Below are 8,597 nucleotides of genomic sequence, written 5' to 3'. Positions count from 1 at the left end.
CTTCCATCCACACTCAAATTATGACCAAAATGGAAGGGACCAGGATTATAAAATATGTCCCATTTATTACTGTTTCAATCCTATATAGTTTTGCCTCTCAATGAATGGCCTTAAAATTGATGTTAGGAAGCTAAGAACAGCTAAGTTATAGAATTAGACAAAAGAACAAGAAAATGACCATTGCTGATATTCTTGCAACTGAACACAAATTCTTTGTTTCACCATATCAATGCCTATGTGTTCAAATGATCAGCAGAGAGAAAAAGCAATGCATCTATAGCAAACAGAAAATGTCAAAACAATGACAACCTCTGAAAAACATGATCTCTGTAAAATTTCAAAGTTTGACAGGGCAAGAGTGCTAAGAATTGAAAACACAATCTTGGAAAATTGTTTTTTATTGCTTAGCAGTTTCTGACTTTCATTGAATCCAAGATGCAATTGGATGGAAGACACATTGTTATTTTACTTATGACTAAAGAAGAAAAACAACCGCTACCATTTATAATTATAGGATATTATTGGTTATACCAATTTCAGAGATGAAAAGAATGTGCATTATAGAATGAACAAAATACAGTAATGCAAAGCACCGATTGGGAATAACAAATACTGCTCAGAAAAAAAATTACAAAAAACCTCAAAAAACAGGAACAACAACAGCAACAACAACAAAAAAACACAATGATGCAACTGAAAGAGCTTCCAAAGGCCAAAGCCAGAAAAATTTGAACAACAAAATAAAATGTTGCATTATAGCCCAAAGTTTAAAATAAATATCCATGAGTCCATGCTGATATAAATGATTGAATAAATAGATGGGGGAAAATAGATAAATCTGCCATGCAGGAAAATTCCAAATAATGTATGTAGAACGTAACTCTCCACTCCTTAAGTGAGCTGTGCATAGGAACTTCTTTCCAAAAGTGCTGCATGGAGAGGGGTGAAAAAAAAAAAAAGAACAACTTTGTAGTGGAGAAACCTGATAAATAATACATCAGCCACGTGATCAAGGTCAATATTAACAGTGATAAGTCACATTGATAGCACATACCCTAATATGGAGTGATAAAAATGTCACTTTACCTCTGTGGTAGTCCTCCCCCAAACCCACATCTTTAGTATAATCATGAGAAAAACATCAGCAAATCCAAATAGAATGGCATCTTACAATATACCTGACCATTACTCTTCAAAACTCTCAAGGTCATTATAAACAAGAAAAGTCTGAGAAACTAACACAACTAGGAGGACCCTAAGGAAACATAATGAATAAGTATAATATGGAATGCTGTATGGGATCCTGCAGGGGAAAAAAATGACATTAGGGAAAAAGTAAGGAAGTCTGAATAAAGTATGGACTTTGGTTAATAATGCATCATTACTAATTATTAATTTTAACAAATGTACCATGCTAATGTAAGATGTTAATAATAGGCAAAACTGAGTTTGGGGGATATGGGAACTCTCTGTACCAGCTTTGCAATTTTTCTGTAAATCTAAGACTGTTCTAACATAAAAAGTTTAATTTAAAATGTGCGTTGCAGAATCAACAAAATACAGGGTATAAAGCACTAACTGGGAATAACAGATACTACCTTCCCATTCTCAACCAGCAGAGAAACATTGAGAATGTGGTATTGATTTGTGTATTTGCACCTAACAGATCCTTAATGAATTTGCCAAGGATAATTAACGGATATGCTATTTCATGTTGTGCACCTAAGTGAAAGAGATAGTTCTTATGTTCATTCTGCTACTTCATTTTTTACAGCATCATGCCAGGCACTTAATTATTTAATGATCACATCAAACCCATGGGGATTATATCTTTTTAAAATGAAAAGCCAGGATCAAAGCTGTTAGGAAATATGTTTATATTAGTTTGCTAGGGCTGCCATAACAAGGCACCACAGACTGGGTGGCTTAAACAACAGAAATTTGTTTTCTCACCCTTGTGGAGGGTAAAAGTCTGAGGTTAAGATGTTGGCAGGGTTTGTTTCTACTAAGGTCTTTCTTTGAGTTGTAGGTAGTCCTAATTTCCCCTTTTTATAAGGACACCAGTCATTAGATTAGGACCCACATGAGTGACCTAGTTTTAACTTAAGTACCTCTTTAAAGTCTCTATCACCAAAATACAGTCACATTCTGAAGTAATGAGGGTTAGGACATCAACATGAACTGTAGGGGGACATAATTCAGTCCATTACAATGCTCCCTGCCCTCTACCCCACCACAGGGATGGGGGTGGGATTCGAATCCAGGCCTTTATTATTCCAGTGCCTGTGCTCATTTCTTTATTAGTATCGTGGTGGTAATTAGCCATGGTTCATTTATGTCTTCTACAGTGTTTCAGCCACAAGAGAAGCTGGATTCATCCAGCTTTGTTTTATCTTTATTTTATTTTTTTGTTTTTTTACATATTAATCCACAGTGAACATTTTACTTAAAAGTGGGAGTTAGTGCTATCGTGGTATAGTAGATTCTGATCAGACAGACCTAGATTTAGACACTTGTTCTGCTGCTATATACCTTCTGTCTACCTCCCAAGATTTTAAAGAATATTAAATGAAATTATACAGATAAACACTTAGCTTAACACAAAGAGAACAGTATTATAGCAATTCTATCTAGTAAATACAGTAAATATATGAGGAATATAGTGAGATGTTCTCTAAGAATTTAGAAGTAAAAGAAATAAGATTGCCTTTTGAGAGTTAAACTTCAAAATCATCACATAATAGATAAAAACAGTCTCTTCTTCTAGCAGCAGGAGTTGACGTAACATGACTGGAGCTATTAATACAGCTAACGGAAGGATGTGTCACTCTGAGATAGGGGGTTAGACAACCCATGGGAGCTCAGAAAAAAGAGTCACAGAGACAGATATTAGCAGAACCCATCTGGGCACTTTCAGGAAACAGGGAATTTGAGCTAGCAGATTTTTAAAATATTAAGTTCTCATTGCCAAGCTCCCAACTGTGGGATTAATACCTTAGCCTGTTTTATTCCTAAACCATAAAACATCATGCATTCCAATGAGCTTCTTGTGTCTGAAAACCAATTTTACCTGAACACCATGTGGCATAGATGTGTTTATAGAGATTGTATGGGCCTATGATACTAACCTGAGTACTTACCAACCTGTCGTTTTTTTTTTTTTTTTTTTTTTTTTTTTTTTTTTTTTTTTTTTTTTTTTTTTTTTTTTTTTTTTTTTTTTTTTTTTTTTTTTTTTTTTTTTTTTTTTTTTTTTTTTTTTTTTTTTTTTTTTTTTTTTTTTTTTTTTTTTTTTTTTTTTTTTTTTTTTTTTTTTTTTTTTTTTTTTTACTGTAAATAAATATGAACTTGGTTAACAAAATTGAGCTTTGGATTTAATATCTGTGTACGGAAAAAGTCTGGTTTCTGTCTCTGAAAGGCTGTGGACCCAATTCTACGACATTTTTAATTTAACTTATAAGTTTCAAGATTTAGGGTTGTCAGATAAAATAAAATATTTTTATTTGTCAGCAAATAAAAATATAGAATGCTCAGTTAAATGTGAATTTTAGATAGACAATGTTGTGTGATTGTTTTTCTTTTTTGTATTAGTACGTCCCAGGCAAGATTCGGTATATACTCATATAAAAAGTGTTAACTGTTCATTTGAAATTAAAATTTAGCTGGCCATTCTATATTTTACCTGGCAGCTCTAGGGAAAACTCTTTTAACACAGCTCCTAGTTTTAGTATACTTAAAGCCATTAGCATAGATTCTGGCACATAAACACCATAAACTGTAGCACATTGTAGTTTTTTGTAAAAGAAGTTATATTAGGTGAAAAGTAATCACCTTTGCTGATACCCATTAACTAAATAGAAAAACCATAAATCTGTGTCCTTTTGCTCCTCAATGACAAAGACCTAAAAAGTTGGTTATTGAGCCTTCTGGTCAAGCATGATCATATTGCTTTTATTTTGCCCATGACGTCTCCAAATAAGAGGCTATTTATGAAATGGCCCCAAATTTTTTGCTTTCCCTATAAGCCTGGATGATTATAAAATAGTCTAAATTCCTCCATTTGAGATTCCTTCCTGCTGGATGGGACAGGCTTATGGTGGACATTAACCCAAGAGGACTGGGGTTTAAAAAGAGCTTCTTTCAACCCAGCCACACTCCTCCTGATCACTTTCTATCAGCACAATGGAAGCAGCATAGAGGGGCAATTGACAGGAACTGATTGTCAGTGTAGGGGAGGAAACATATCTTTCCTTCACCCATCCCAGGTTCATGGCTGAGGCTCCTATAACAAAAGACAGATTAAGAAGAGAAAAGCATACAGATTTATTTGATATAATCTTTCCATAACATGGGAACCTTCAAAAGGAAATGAAGACCGAAACAATAGTTAATTGTGAGTATGTTTCATAGAAGGTTTGATGAGGAGTGGACATTTGTGGAGGAATATGATAGGCCCAAGGGGGTATGACCCAATGGTAATGAACTAGGGGAAACTTAGCAAAGCCCATTTTTTTCTGATTCCTTTATATGTCCCTTCTTCTGCAGAGATAAAGATATTCCTTTCCCATAGGTAAAGGGAAGACACCTCTCACAAGAGGATTTACTTCAGGGAAAGGTTAGAAAATCCTTCCTAAGTGGTATGACCTTGATGGGAGAAGGGTAGGGAAGATGAGAGTGACTTTCCTGCTTCTGGGGTTGCCTTAAATTTCTTCAGCTTTAAATATTTTGGGGTAGTATACCCTGATCATCAGGAAACCCCATCATCAGAAAAATGAATGAGACTGAGCACAAAGAAGCTGGGCTATACAGAACCCTAAGAAACCTCTAAGACCAAAAAAAAAATCTTAATAGGTAACTAAAGAAGTCCTTTTCTTTCCACAATTGTCTGCTAGACTAAAATTTCCCAAAAGATTAAAAGCTGTTAACTGCTCTTTTTAATTACTTGGTGTATTATTATTCAGGCAGCAACTTGCTCCAGATTATTTGTGACAAGCTAAGCAATACATTCTTCCTTTTGTTTTTCCTTTTTTTTCCCTGCATTGTTCATTAAGGAGACTCCTAATGTCATGAAGTATAACACCTGGTCCACTCTCTGTTAGAAGCAATTTACTTAAAATGGGCCACCTGGAACTGAAATTGGCCATTCTAGAGAAATGCTCCATGTCATTCCTGACTTGGACATATCTGATTATGTAGAAATAACCACCGAAATATATGGTAAAGCTCGAGTTGGGGAAGCACTTTTTTCCGAGTCTAGTTTAGATATCTATTTTCTCTATTATGAGGAGACAATGGCATTGTTAACAAGTAAATGAATGAAACACATTAAAAGAAGTATAAGTGTGCTGTCTGTCATTACTCAGCATTCTACATTCAGGGGTGCATCTATTTTAATATGGCAACAATAATTTGAAAGGAAAATTAAAGAATCGTAGAGCAAATTTTCATTTATGGGAATTTTATGTAAAAGCTGTGGTCTGTCTTTTCCAGCCTGCTTTAAAGAAGTAGTTATAATAAGCTGTCTTCCTGTAACTTAATTTCAACAAATAAGATAAAATGGTGTTTTAAATTACATGTCTCATGGAATGATTTGGCTGGCAAAGTCAAAGTGTGTGCATTCTTTAGGAAATAATTACCCTAACAACAACAAGCACTTACTTGGCTTCTTTTACAAAGACTCACAAGATGCTTTACAATTAAAGCAAGCCGACCTACTTTCTTAAGGGTGTTCAGGAATAGGAATGAACAGATATATCTTTAGTTTTAAGTGTCCAGAGAGAAGGGTACTATGAATAGAGTCTGGAAAGAAATTCTGGGGCTCCAAGAGCCTGGAGCTCATGAGTGGGATTAAATAAATAGCCCGCTGACTCTGACCTTAATGATCTACCAGGGACATGTGGTCGCCACAAAAGATCTAACAAATTTTCTGGGCCTCAGCCATTAGCCAGCTCATCACACCCAGCGAAATATATGGTAAAGCTCGAGTTGGGGAAGCACTTTTGAGTTGTATTGAGTCAGTATTGAGTTCTATGGGGATTCAATTCTGGAACGTATAGCTGAAGAGCTGACCCACCTGAGCCCAGCAGCACAGCAGTAACTGACGACTACCTCCTCTTCAGCTCTAGGTCACAGTAAAGACCATATCACCGGCTGACGGAGGCCAAGGCTGTACTCTTAAATAGAGCATGTGAAGAGCAGGAGGGGGTATCTACACGACAGCAGCAGGAGCTGAGGGCAGAGTGCCAAGGGAGCAGAATTCCCTGGGACCAGCAGTAGTAACATCCAGGACAGGCTTGTGTCACCAACAGTTCCAAAGGCTTCATCTGACTTTTCAAGCCAAAGCAGCTCTAGCCCAGCCGATCAGCATCCATTCCAGATTTTAAGAGGGCATTTATCATCTCTAGCTGGGCTTTTTTTACCATTAGGGTCCTCCGACCAAGAGAAGATTTAAAGGATGAACCTCAATATATTTCAGGGATTTGGGCTCAGCCCTCTTGTGTCCTTCCCAGAGACTCTAGGCCCCCAAATGTTGTAGTCATCTGCAGATATGTGCACCTGACCAGACTGTACTATTTCATTTCAAAATAGTAATTTCATAGTAGATGAAATCAAGTTTCATACTTAAATTTATTTTTTATAACAAATATATTTAAAAAAATTTACCATCAGGGTGGATCAGTGGTTCTCAACCAAGAGCAATTTTGTTCCTCAGGAAATATTTGACAATGCCTGGAAGCATTTTTTTTTTTCCTTTTTGTCTTTTTTACTGAAGCATTTTTGATTGTCAGGGCTGGTGGTGCTACTGGCATCTAATTGGTAGATACCAAGAATGCTGCTACACATCCTACAATGCATAGGACAAGCCCCCACAACAAAGAATTATATAGTTCAGAATATCAACAGTATTGCAGCAGAGAGACTCTGGATTAGATTATTTTGTATTAAATTATTTTGGTCTTGTTGGGGATGCATATGGATAATTTGAGAAAGTTTTAAGACAGTGAAATTATGGCCTAAATTAGGAGATAGGCACATATGCTGCAGGATTTGAGGAAAGAGCCCAATTGGGGTTCCGTAGATTGTGTAGGGAGGAGATAAGGCTTCAGCTGGGTGTAACAATTACATAAGCAGAGAGGAGCCATTGTGGGAAAAAGAAACAGCATATCGAGACTGGAGAGAAGTGCTGAAAATTGCAGCATAACCATCCCATTCCCTAGTTCTATGTGAATCCACAGAGAACTGCAGAGCCTCCAGGAATGTTACTGGAGCTGAATGCCCCCCTCCTCCCATATCCCAAGAGGTGCCCCTGATGGTGGGACTTGATGGAGAGAGGGTACTGGGTGAGGATTGTGAGATAAACTTGCCGATGGCAATGTAGTACCTGAAGTGCTGCTGTTAAGAGGACCATGCTGATGGCCATGCAGGTTTTTGGTCTGCAAGAGGACTTAACTGCCGGTACATTCATGTTTTAGTCAGCTTGGGCTTAATACCATAAACTGTGTGGCTTATAAACACCAGAAATTTATTTCTCACAGTTCTGGAGGCTCAGAAGTCCAAGAACAAGGCGTTGGTAGATTCATGTCTGGAGAGGGCCTGCTTCCTGGTTTATAGACAGCATCTTCTCCCTGTGTCCTCATGCAGCAGAAGAGAACTCTCTTGGGTCTCCTTTATAAGGGCACTAATCCCATTTATGAAGGCTTTGCCTCCATGACCTAATCACTTCCCAAGGTCCCCGCCTCCAAATACCATCACATTGAGGATTAGATTTCAACATGTGAATTTTGGAGGAACATAAACATTCAGTCTATACCCATGCAGAAGCTTACGAATTAATGTGCTGTGCACTTCAAACTTTTCATGTCTTCTACATTTCCTATAGTCGAGGATTTAGGGCTTGGCCTCCCTCACGTGAGCTTTATTAACAGCACCTGTCATATATGTCTTTGTCCTGTACAGAAGCAAAAGTTGTGTGACTCTCAGCCAGTCTCGCATTTCAGTTAGTCTGAAGACAAAACACTTTCGTCCTTCATAATCAGTACATTTGGACACAGTAAGGTGGGAACAAAGTCAGGAAAAGATGACTCTGAAATTGGAGATAATCATGGGTCGGATTACCCTTTTGTGAAAGGAACTCATCCTGCTAGACAGTGGTGGTGATGTCTTCCAAGTTTCCATTTAAAAGACCAGAATATGTTTTCAGGTAGAGGGGTTTCACTTCAACAATTATGATGAAATTATCAGCAACAGTATTGGACTATGTGACTAGTGTTCAGTATCTGATGAGTAGTACCAATGGTAACTGGTAGTAACTGGATCATAGGTATTAATCAGAAGATCTGGTTGGTGATTTGCTACCAAGAAATTTGTGATCTGTATGGAGTTCACAGAAAAAGAAAGCCAAAGGACAAGCATTTGGTAATTCTTTCACCAGTGTTGAGGAACAGAATGCTTTAATTCTAGAAACTTATTACCCATTCTTGAGTTAAATAAAAACATCCCTCCTAAGTAAGGTGGGCCATTTCTCAGGCACTTTATGATTGTCTTTCCCCACTTTGTGCTGATGCTATTTTATTTAGCAATCTTCTGATCTTGAATTTGCT

The sequence above is a fragment of the Galeopterus variegatus genome, unplaced genomic scaffold, assembly GCF_000696425.1.
Source record: "Galeopterus variegatus unplaced genomic scaffold, G_variegatus-3.0.2 Scaffold419, whole genome shotgun sequence".
NCBI classification, from domain to species: Eukaryota; Metazoa; Chordata; class Mammalia; order Dermoptera; family Cynocephalidae; genus Galeopterus; species Galeopterus variegatus.
Note: the sequence above shows the minus strand (reverse complement) of the source record.